We start from the raw sequence: 10000 nt of genomic DNA on the forward strand, positions 1-10000 counted from the left end.
TCCTTGAGTGGCCTCTGGGCCTTGATAATGTGGTGATGCCTTTGTAAAAAAAAAAAAAAAAAAAAAAAAAACACAGACAGACAGACACACAGACAGACAGACACACAGACAGACAGACAGACACGTTCCCTTTTATAGATATATAGATATACATATATTTATTTATTTGGAATATTCCCCTTTCCTTTTAAGGGAAGACAAGGTGTATTTGGAATATTCCACTTTTCTTTTTTTTAGGGATGCACAATATGATACGGATAATATATAGAGTATTATTATTATTATTATTATTATTATTATTATTATTATTATTATTATTATTATTATTATTATTATTATTATTATTATTATTATTATTATTATTATTATTATTATTATTATTATTATTATTATTGTTGTTGTTGTTGTTGTTGTTGTTGTTGTTGTTGTTGTTGTTGTTGTTGTTGTTGTTGTTGTTGTTGTTGTTGTTGTTGTTGTTGTTGTTGTTGTTGTTGTTGTTGTTGTTGTTGTTGTTGTTGTTGTTGTTGTTGTTTGCTATTATTATTATTGTTGTTGTTGTTTTCGTTGTTATTATTATTATTAATTATTATTTATTATTATTATTATTAATATTATTATCATTAATATTATTATTATTATAATTATTGTTATTATTAATTCTTCTTCTTATTATTAGTATTATTTTTATTATTATTAATATTATTATTATTATTAATATTATTATTATTATTATTTTATTATTGGCTCACATAGAGCTTTAACACATGTCTACAAACAATCGGTTTGGAGACCTGTGGTGTTCTCTGGAAGCTGAGTGACAACTAGTCTCCCCAGGCGTCCAGCTCTCTCCACCTCCTTCGATAGCTTTTGAAAATAAATCTGCGTCATCGCAACAGCCTCATACCAGCGATTTCTCGCTGGTAGTGGCCATTGGTTTATACTAGAATTTGAGTGGCACAAAGCCTCCCCATGATTCCAGTTCTCTTCGCGCTTGTCCAACTGAGGTCTGGCCAGCGCTCTCTCCTAGGTCTTTCTATCCTCCTTGACCCTTCTCGGCTCTTTTCTATTGGGGGGGAGCGGTTATGAGACAATGGGGGGATGCATGATGGTGGTGTAGAACTTGTAGATATGCAGCTTCCGCGTTCTTCATTTCCTGTAACGCTTCTTTGTTATACTGTCTTGTGTTATTCCCCACATTCTAGGGCTTTCCTTAATATTTCAGCCGTTTCCTTTATCCTTAGGCGTTGTACTTTTGCAGTTATTCCTCTGATTCCAATTTCTGCCATTCTTTTTCAAAGTTTTTCGGAATTGTTCCTTGTGCTCCTACTATTATCGTTACTATTTTGATTTTTTTCATCATCCAAATCCCTTTTAACTCTCTGGCTAGGTCCGTTTCTCCTTTTCTTTCATATTCACCCTGTGGTCAGCTGGGACTGCAAAGTCCACGATTTGACAGGATTTTTCTTTCTTGTTAATTATTACGACATCTGGTCTTCTTGCTAAGATGGGTTTGTCCGTCTGTATGTCCATGTCCCATAGGATTTTGTGGTTCTCGTTTTCGAGTGCTGTTGCGGGTTTATGCTTGTACCATTTGTCTGTACGCTCAAAATGCAGTCGTTTGCATAATTCCCAGTGCACTGCCCTCTTCACTTGGTCATGCCTGTTTTTGTATTCCTTTTGGGCCAGTTTGCTGCATTGACTCACTGTATGGTTTGTTGTAATATTTTGGACTTTTAATGGGGTAAGTATTTATTTTCAGAAAAGTATGTACAGAATATATTTTAGAAAAATTTGGCACAAGGCCGAACATGGGGGAGGGGGAAGGGCGGTCTTCTTTGTCTAAAGCTAACTAATCTAACCTAACTAGTTCTTACATTCACTCTACTTTCACAACAATACCACATTCATACTATACATTCATCAGCATATATATCCTTCGTCATTCACCATAAGAACATCGTACCATGATAAACTAATTAAAACCATAAGAAAAAGGGGGGTTTGGGATATAAAAATTGTATAATACAAAATACAATGAGATATATACAATGTTAGTAACAAAAGACCCCCCTGTTACTAAACTGTGGCAGGTGCGCTGATTTGCCAGTCGAAAAGGTGATGCGGGTCCGAACGCTTTATTTCAACACCTCTTACGAAAACTTCGAAAGGGAACCCGCATCTCTGGTGAATCAAGCGATCTGTCACCTAAATTGGGGAAGGGAACGGGGCTAAAAAAAAACCCCAAAAAACAAAAAAAAACGGGACAAACTTAAAAAGGGGCCTAATGATCTCTATCACACACTAGTTAGGTTATGAACACAGGAGCCTAAAAAATGGTCCTAATCGTGCCTAAATCGTGACCTACTCTGGACTTTAAACGAGTCAGGGCTGACGTTCGTTTCTGTTACCCAAAATTCTTTTCCTAAGGGACATCCAGAAACCAGTCAAGACTTGCTTCTCTCACCCGACACACACGTGCAACTGACACCCACCTTTCAACAAAGTCTGACAAAGAGAGTCTCACTCTCTCGACCTTGATACGACTCTTCAAATGATAACGGAAGATTTGTATAAGGTCGAGGGGAGCGAAGTTCTCAGATCTGTAGACCACTCTCATATGTGTGTTCCAAATGACACCTCTCATTACTGCTAGCAAGGTCAAACACAATTCTTTTCTAATCCTATCCATTGTCGGAGCCCAATTGCTACATACATTGATAGGAACCAAAGTTAACGACGATATGTTCAGTATGCGGACCATGAGACCTGTAACAAACTCAATCAGCGGCACCACGATGCGACAGTAGACGAAGGCCTGACATAAAATCTTGACCTCATCGCTGCATTGCTTGCAAATTGGCGAAACCGCCAAGCCAGCTGAGTGAAGTCTCTTACCGACCCAGAGAGCATCCCGAATTACCAGCCAGGTCAAGGATGCCTCGGTATTAGTGAGGCATCCCGACCCAGGCGTCCAAGGCCAGATTGAGTGGAGCTGCCCCTTCATCAAAGGGAGCCCCTCACCAATAATATCCCTTACGGATCCCCTCACTAGTACCCGATATAATGCCTTTTGGGACAACAGCAGAGCGTTGGAGAGGCTTTCCTTAACTCTTAAGCCGGAAAGGCTTTCTTGGTGTCCTCCATCCAGAGGGCACCGTCTTCCCTATCCTGTGTGCACATTCGATCTAGGTAGTAGAGCCGTAATGTGTGGAGCCGAATCTCTACGTTTGGCATACCTAGACTGCCTTCAGAAGGATGTAGGTAGCAGACATCACGACAGACCATAGGGGCCTTTCCAAGCCATAAAAAGTTGAAAAGAGTCCTCTGCAGATAAAGCAGTGTATCTGACGGGATTGGAAGCACTGATAGACAATAAATGAAGATAGATGTGGGTATTACACACCTCCGCTCTCCCCTTTAATGAAAGGTTTCTACTGATTCACAGCGCAGCTGCGGATCGGACCACTTTCAGAACCTCCGACCAATTTTTCTCCAGCTGGAGGTCAGGACCAAACCAGATGCCGAGTATCTTGCAAGGCCCGTCGCTCCAATTAAAGGGTCTCTGAAGGGGCATACCCCCTCCAGGCACCGATGCGCAAACCCGAAGAATTGTCGCAGTTAATTTTGGCCCCTGTTACCGTTTCATACAATCTGATTTCTACACCGACGACACTAATCTCAGCACTGCTCGTTACAAGCACAGTTACGTCGTCGGCATAGGCGGAGTACTTTACCTGGGCATCCGCACCTGGCAAAGTGATTCCGCATAGGACCGGATTCACCCTTAGCCTACGCAAAAATGGCCCTATTGCGAGCACGTACAGCATGGGTGATAACGAGCACCCTTGACGAATTGATCGTGACAAACTGAAGGGTCTCGACCTCCTCCCATTTACTTCTACCATCACCGTGGGGTTAGCATAGAGAAGATGAACCCACGAGCTTTAGACTGATCTAAATTGATCAGCGCGGCCTCAGTGTCGACTTTTTCTATCATCAGGCGTATCGTGTGCAAGTGATCCTTGATTGTCCTGCCCTTCACGGCACACGTTTGCTCGAGGCTAACAAGACGAGCCAGGACAAGCTGCAGACGATTTGTGAGAATCTTGGCCAAAATCTTTAACTCCACGTTAAGCATTGTTAAGGGCCTGAAATTACCTAATCCATCCCCACCATCTTTGCTTTTACGAACAAGCTTTATCACACCCATGGTAAAGTACTTGGGGATTGAGCCGTTCCTAAACCATGAGTTAAATAAAACCGTCAGCAAAGGGACAAAGATGTGCGACAACCTCAAATACACTTCGTAGGGCAGACAATCGATCCCTGGAGACCTATTAAGGCCGACCCGCTTTAAGGCTTCAATGACTTCATCCTCTGTTATGCCACCTTCGCACCTAGCCGCTTCGGTCGTCGAAAGACGAGAAAAGTCAGCCAAATAGGTGTCAAACTGTTCTAATGACAGACCGGGTTCCAAGGAAAAAAGCTCCTGGAAATGAGATCTAAACGCCTCTAGCACACCCTGGTTTGTGGTCACGGTATGCCCGTCCGGCAATGTGACACGAGCGATGTGCCTATCAGCCGCTTGCCTCAGCTCCTCTGCACGCAGTTCAGCGGCCATGTTTGTTGTTTCCTGGGGCATTCTTTTTAACCTAGCCCTAATCGCTAAAGCTTGGTGCTCCTTTTCAGTAAGGGAGGCAAGCTGAGCCTTAAGTAAATTAACGCTAGCACTATCCCCCTCCTCCACCGCCCGATCTAATCTAGACTCTAGTGTCGCTTTAGCTGCCCTAGATTCTAGGTTGAGTCTTTTGCTAAAATTGGCAAAAAGGACCTAATGGCTTCCTTAATTTTTACCCATCACCTATTCCCCATAATTCTCCTGGTCAGTTCCCGCTGTATGGTTAGTAATAGCCCTTCCCTGAAAGCCCTTCACATCAAATAACGACGTGTTGAGCTTCCAGTAACCGGCTAATCTAGGCTTAGGTCTATCTAAGTTTACCTGTACACAGACAAGTCTGTGATCCGAGTAAACTATGTTGTGGAAACTTGGACAATTCAATACTCCTACATCGACTCTCCTAACTAAGAACCGGTCGATATAGCTTGAGAGCTGTACCGGACCTGAGCCGCGTCTACCTGTCCAAGTCCACACTAAGTCACAGGGCTTTTCATTTCGGAATTTGTCCGTAAGATCAAACTTATCCACAAATTCACGAAATAAAACAGCATCCCGATCTCTGTTAGTTCCCCTAGAAGGTAACCGAAATCGATCTAAATCGGGATCCAGGACCGCGTTCCAGTCTCCCGCTTAGATAACCGTTCGAGAAGTATCCATGAACTACTCGATTCGCCGAAAAAAGGCAGCCAGCTCAACGTGGCTATTGGGCGCATAAACCCCAATAAGATGTAATGCCCTGCCCTTTATGGTAACATCCAAAACGCATAGTCTTCCCTCCAGATCCATGTAGCACGGGTCACACGACGCATCTAGGGACCTTTTAACTAGCCAGGAGACCCCTCTAGAGTGAGAATTAAAGTACACTGAGTAATCCTTAAAGATCTTAGACAGCGCACGTAAATGGTCACCAGGAATAAAATGGGTTTCCTGCACACAGCAAATATTCACTCCGAGGTGCTGCAGGTCCAAACTCAAGCGCCATTTTTGCGAGTCGGCCCTTAGCCCTCGGACATTCACACTAGCAAGCTTAAGATCCATGATTGTGCCTTAGGGTTGAGAATCAGAAACGAACATCGAGGTCGTAAGCATGCCGACAGCTCTCGTGAGGGAATAGGTACCCATCGCAGTATCGATGAGTCCGTCACGAGAGATACCGCCGACATGCAGAGGATAGGTTAGTTTGGCTATCCTATAAAGGGAGGGGTGCATTTTAACCGGGACCCTCCCAACACAACATTTGTTTAGATTTTTAATATCAGTGTCTTTGAATATAGCTAGGGGAGGGGAAAGATTGTAATGACTTGCTTGCCTCCTGCAGCATTTGCCATAGATCTTTGGCTTCTTCTTTTTTCCGGACTACCGTTAAAACACGTTTTGCTTTGGGCAAGTTGGTGGGGATGTCTATTAGTTTCCCCCCTACCTCCATGAAATCAATTAATTTGGTGAGGTCTGCACCTTTGAAGTTTTTGTTGTCATTTATGGCTGCTGTGTTCAATATGCATATATCTTTTCCAGGGAGGTAGAGGGTTTTTTTCTTTTGTTCAAGTGAAGGGGTGGTGTCCGTGGCAGTGTGTGCGTTAGTAGGGTTAGTAGGGGTTTTTCAGGAGATGCAGGAGGAGTATTGTGAGGGGACTTAGAGGTGGCTGGAACAGGAGTGGAGGATTTATGTTTCTTAAGGGGGCTTAGTGGTATTAGTTTCGGCATTTTGGGGAGGATAGGAGTTGTGACTGAAGGAAGCATTTTGCAAGGGGAAGGAGTTTTGGATGTTGTGGGAGACTGCGTGTTGGGTTAGTGATTATTCTTTGTTTAGATGAAGGTGGCTTGCATGGGGATTGGGGTGTTTGTTTTTTTGTGCCCAGTTTTTTTTTAAGGTTAACAATCTCGATATATTTATCCTTTCCGGGGTCGTGTTCAAGCATTGCTGTTTCTCTCATCTCGTCGAGGGATATGCGTCCAGGGATCTTTTTCCCAGGGGCGATCTGCCAGGGTTCTCCTCTGAGGGTCTCATCAGTGGTGTTGGTTGCTTTGGTGGTAGGCTGGCCGGGAACACTTTGTGGTGTGTTGGTTCCCAAGTGCTGGCCTATTACTTTCTTGGAGTTTGGTGTGGGTCTTTTAATGGTGCACTCGAACGTAAGGTGTCTGATTTCGCCGCAATTCCAACAGGTGGGTCTCCTGCCAGCCACTATGATGGGGAGTTTTTCGTCTCCTACCTCAAGGAAGAAAGGGATGTTCAGGAAATCTTCCCTGTTCAGAAGAATATCGAAAGCCCACACACCGTGGAATTCGTCTACCTCAACGTGGATCATTTCTCCAAAATTTAGAAAAAAGGCGCCGAGGTGTTCGCCGTCTATATAGTGTGGAACATGGAAGACAGAAACTGTGGTGCGTCTTTTCCCCAAGTATTTTGTTCTCAGTATAAATTGTTGGGTGATGATTTCCTTTTGGGAAATAGTGAGGCACTCTTGTGAGGAATTGAAGAGTGCGCTCCATGTGTTGTATCCCTTGCACTTAATTACACGTAAGGGCCTTAGTCCTGCATTGGCCAGAAGGTTTATGTCAACGGATGCTCTTATCACCTTCTTCGTCTTCCTATCCACTACGAATAATGTTAGGCATCTTTTCTTAATTTCTTCCAATTTCGGGATGTTTATGATGAGTCATGGATTGGTAACTTGATCCAGGCATTGTTTTGCCTTCTCAACGAACTGGTTAACGTCGATGTCTATTTTTGGAGGTTTGGTCCACGGGTTCGGTGTAGCAGCTGCGATGTTCTCCGTCTCCATGGTGACGACAACGAGCGTCTGGCTCGCGGAAGTGGCTATAGCCGAACCGTTAAAAAACGGTTAAAACAAAAAGTTCAACAACTGTTAAAAATAACAGCAAAACAATAGGGGAAAAAAACGTCGTGTAGAAAAAAGAAAATCCGACTTTGAAAAGAAAAAAGGAAAATGACAGAGAGGAGAGAATTAACTTACAGTATAACGCAGCACGGAATCAAAAGACTTTTAATGGGGTAGTTATTTAATTGCCGCCCACATCGGCAATATTTGGCACAAGGCCTGGAAAGTGGGAACCCCGCAGGCTCCCCTAAAGGAGGGGCACTCCTGCAATTTTAAAAATTGCCTGAGTAACCCCGTCGGCATTCCCCGGTCGGGGCGCCTCAGGCAGCAAGCAATAAACTTGCCCCATCAGAAAGCCTGGTGGCAAGGCCTGGGAGGGTGGACCTCCTAGGTATTACCCAGTCGTGCGTCTTTATTTCGATAGATCCGAATCAAAATTCGAATTGTGGTAAGTTAAATTTCTAGGATATCTACGAATCCAAAAGCTACACAAAGTACTACAAACACAACCTGAAAACAGAAACGACCCCGACTTCATTGAAAAGAATGCAACTGTCTTTGTGGAATTAATACAGTGTTTAGATGACCGAAGTCTATCACTGGTAATGAGAGAAGCCCTGGACGACGGCTGCAAAGCATTAAACATATTGAGAGAGGATTATTTATCGAAAGGAAACCCCAAAATTATTTCTTTATACACTGAACTGACCTCTCTAAAACGAACGGAAACCGAAACTATTACTGATTATATTATAAGAGCCGAGACAACTGCAAATTCTTTAAAAATGTCTGGTGAAGTTATAAGTGACAGTCTGTTAATTTCCATGGTCCTTAAGGGGTTACCGAGTGATTTCAAGCCATATACCACCGTGATAACCCAGAAAGAAAACCCCCCATGACTTTTAGCCAATTCAAGGTAGCACTCAGAAGTTACGAAGAAACTGAAAAAATGATCACAGAAAAAAACGAATCCACAAATATCATGAAATTTAAAAATACACACATAAAAACACCAAAATCGAATTATACCCATGCCAGGAATAAAAAACGCAACTTTGCCAAAAGCAAGTTTTTTCCTAAGAAAAGTACAAAAATTATTTGCTATAATTGTGGACGACCTAATCACAAGAGTTTCCAATGGAGATACAGGACTCAAAATGGCGACTACATTAAAAATGTAGAGAGCTCTGTTAGCGAACATACATTTTTATTTTCGTGTACATTTGATGCTTCAACAAACAATAATAATTTTCTTGTCGATTGTCGTGCGACGGCACATGTGATTACAAAGGAATCTGATTTTATCAATTTTGATCCCAACTTTAAGCCACAAAATCATTTTGTAGAACTAGCTGACGGGAGTCGAGTCAATGATATCGTTTTGAAAAGAGGCAATGCGAAAATCTCGCTAAAGAACAATAAAGGTGAACTGTGTTTCTGTATTCTAGAAAACGCTCTTCTAATCCCAAAATTTAAACAAAATATATTTTCTGTACAAGCTGCCACAAAACAAGGGGCAAATATAAACTTTAGCCTCAATAAATCAAAACTGGTATACCCGAATGGAACTGTATTCGACATTAAAGAAAATGGAAGACTATATTATTTAAATAGCGTAGTCCCATCAAAAACCACATGCCATGATCTACAGACATGGCATAAAATTCTTGGACACTGCAATATTCCTGATATCAAAAAGTTGCCGACTGTAGTTGATAGAATGCAAATACAAACATCAAAAACCTTTAACTGCGACGTCTGTACGCAAGGGAAAATGACAAACTATCAAAACAAGATACCAGACAAAAAGGCCAAAAAAATCTTATCAATGGTGCTTTGTGACTTGAACGGTCCCGTAGAATCGATGGCCAGAGAACATTATTGATATGTGTTGAATTTCGTAGATGACCATTCAGTCGTGTAGAAAAAAGAAAATCCGACTTTGAAAAGAAAAAAGGAAAATGACAGAGAGGAGAGAATTAACTTACAGTATAACGCAGCACGGAATCAAAAGACTTTTAATGGGGTAGTTATTTAATTGCCGCCCACATCGGCAATATTTGGCACAAGGCCTGGAAAGTGGGAACCCGCAGGCTCCCCCAAAGGAGGGGCACTCCTGCAATTTAAAAAATTGCCTGAGTAACTCCGTCGGCATTCCCCGGTCGGGGCGCCTCAGGCAGCAAGCAATAAACTTGCCCCACCAGAAAGCCCGGTGGCAAGGCCTGGGAGGGTGGACTTCTTAGGTATTACCCAGGCGGTGTACCTCAGTCCAACAGGTGCTGGCCGGTTCCAGGCCCCTCACCTGTTGGGCTGAGAGTCAAGTGACGAATCCTTGACGTGTACTACCCTGTCTCCCTGCAGCCGAAGCCGCTAGGAGACATCCCATCAAAATGGACTTTTAATGGGGTATGATCCCACACAGTCGGACGATTCTATTTATGAGCGATGCTGCTAAGAACTGACGAATCAAATTAATTCACGT

The sequence above is a fragment of the Euprymna scolopes genome, chromosome 1 (genome assembly GCF_053919585.1).
Source record: "Euprymna scolopes isolate OS-2025 chromosome 1, ASM5391958v1, whole genome shotgun sequence".
NCBI lineage: Eukaryota > Metazoa > Mollusca > Cephalopoda > Sepiida > Sepiolidae > Euprymna > Euprymna scolopes.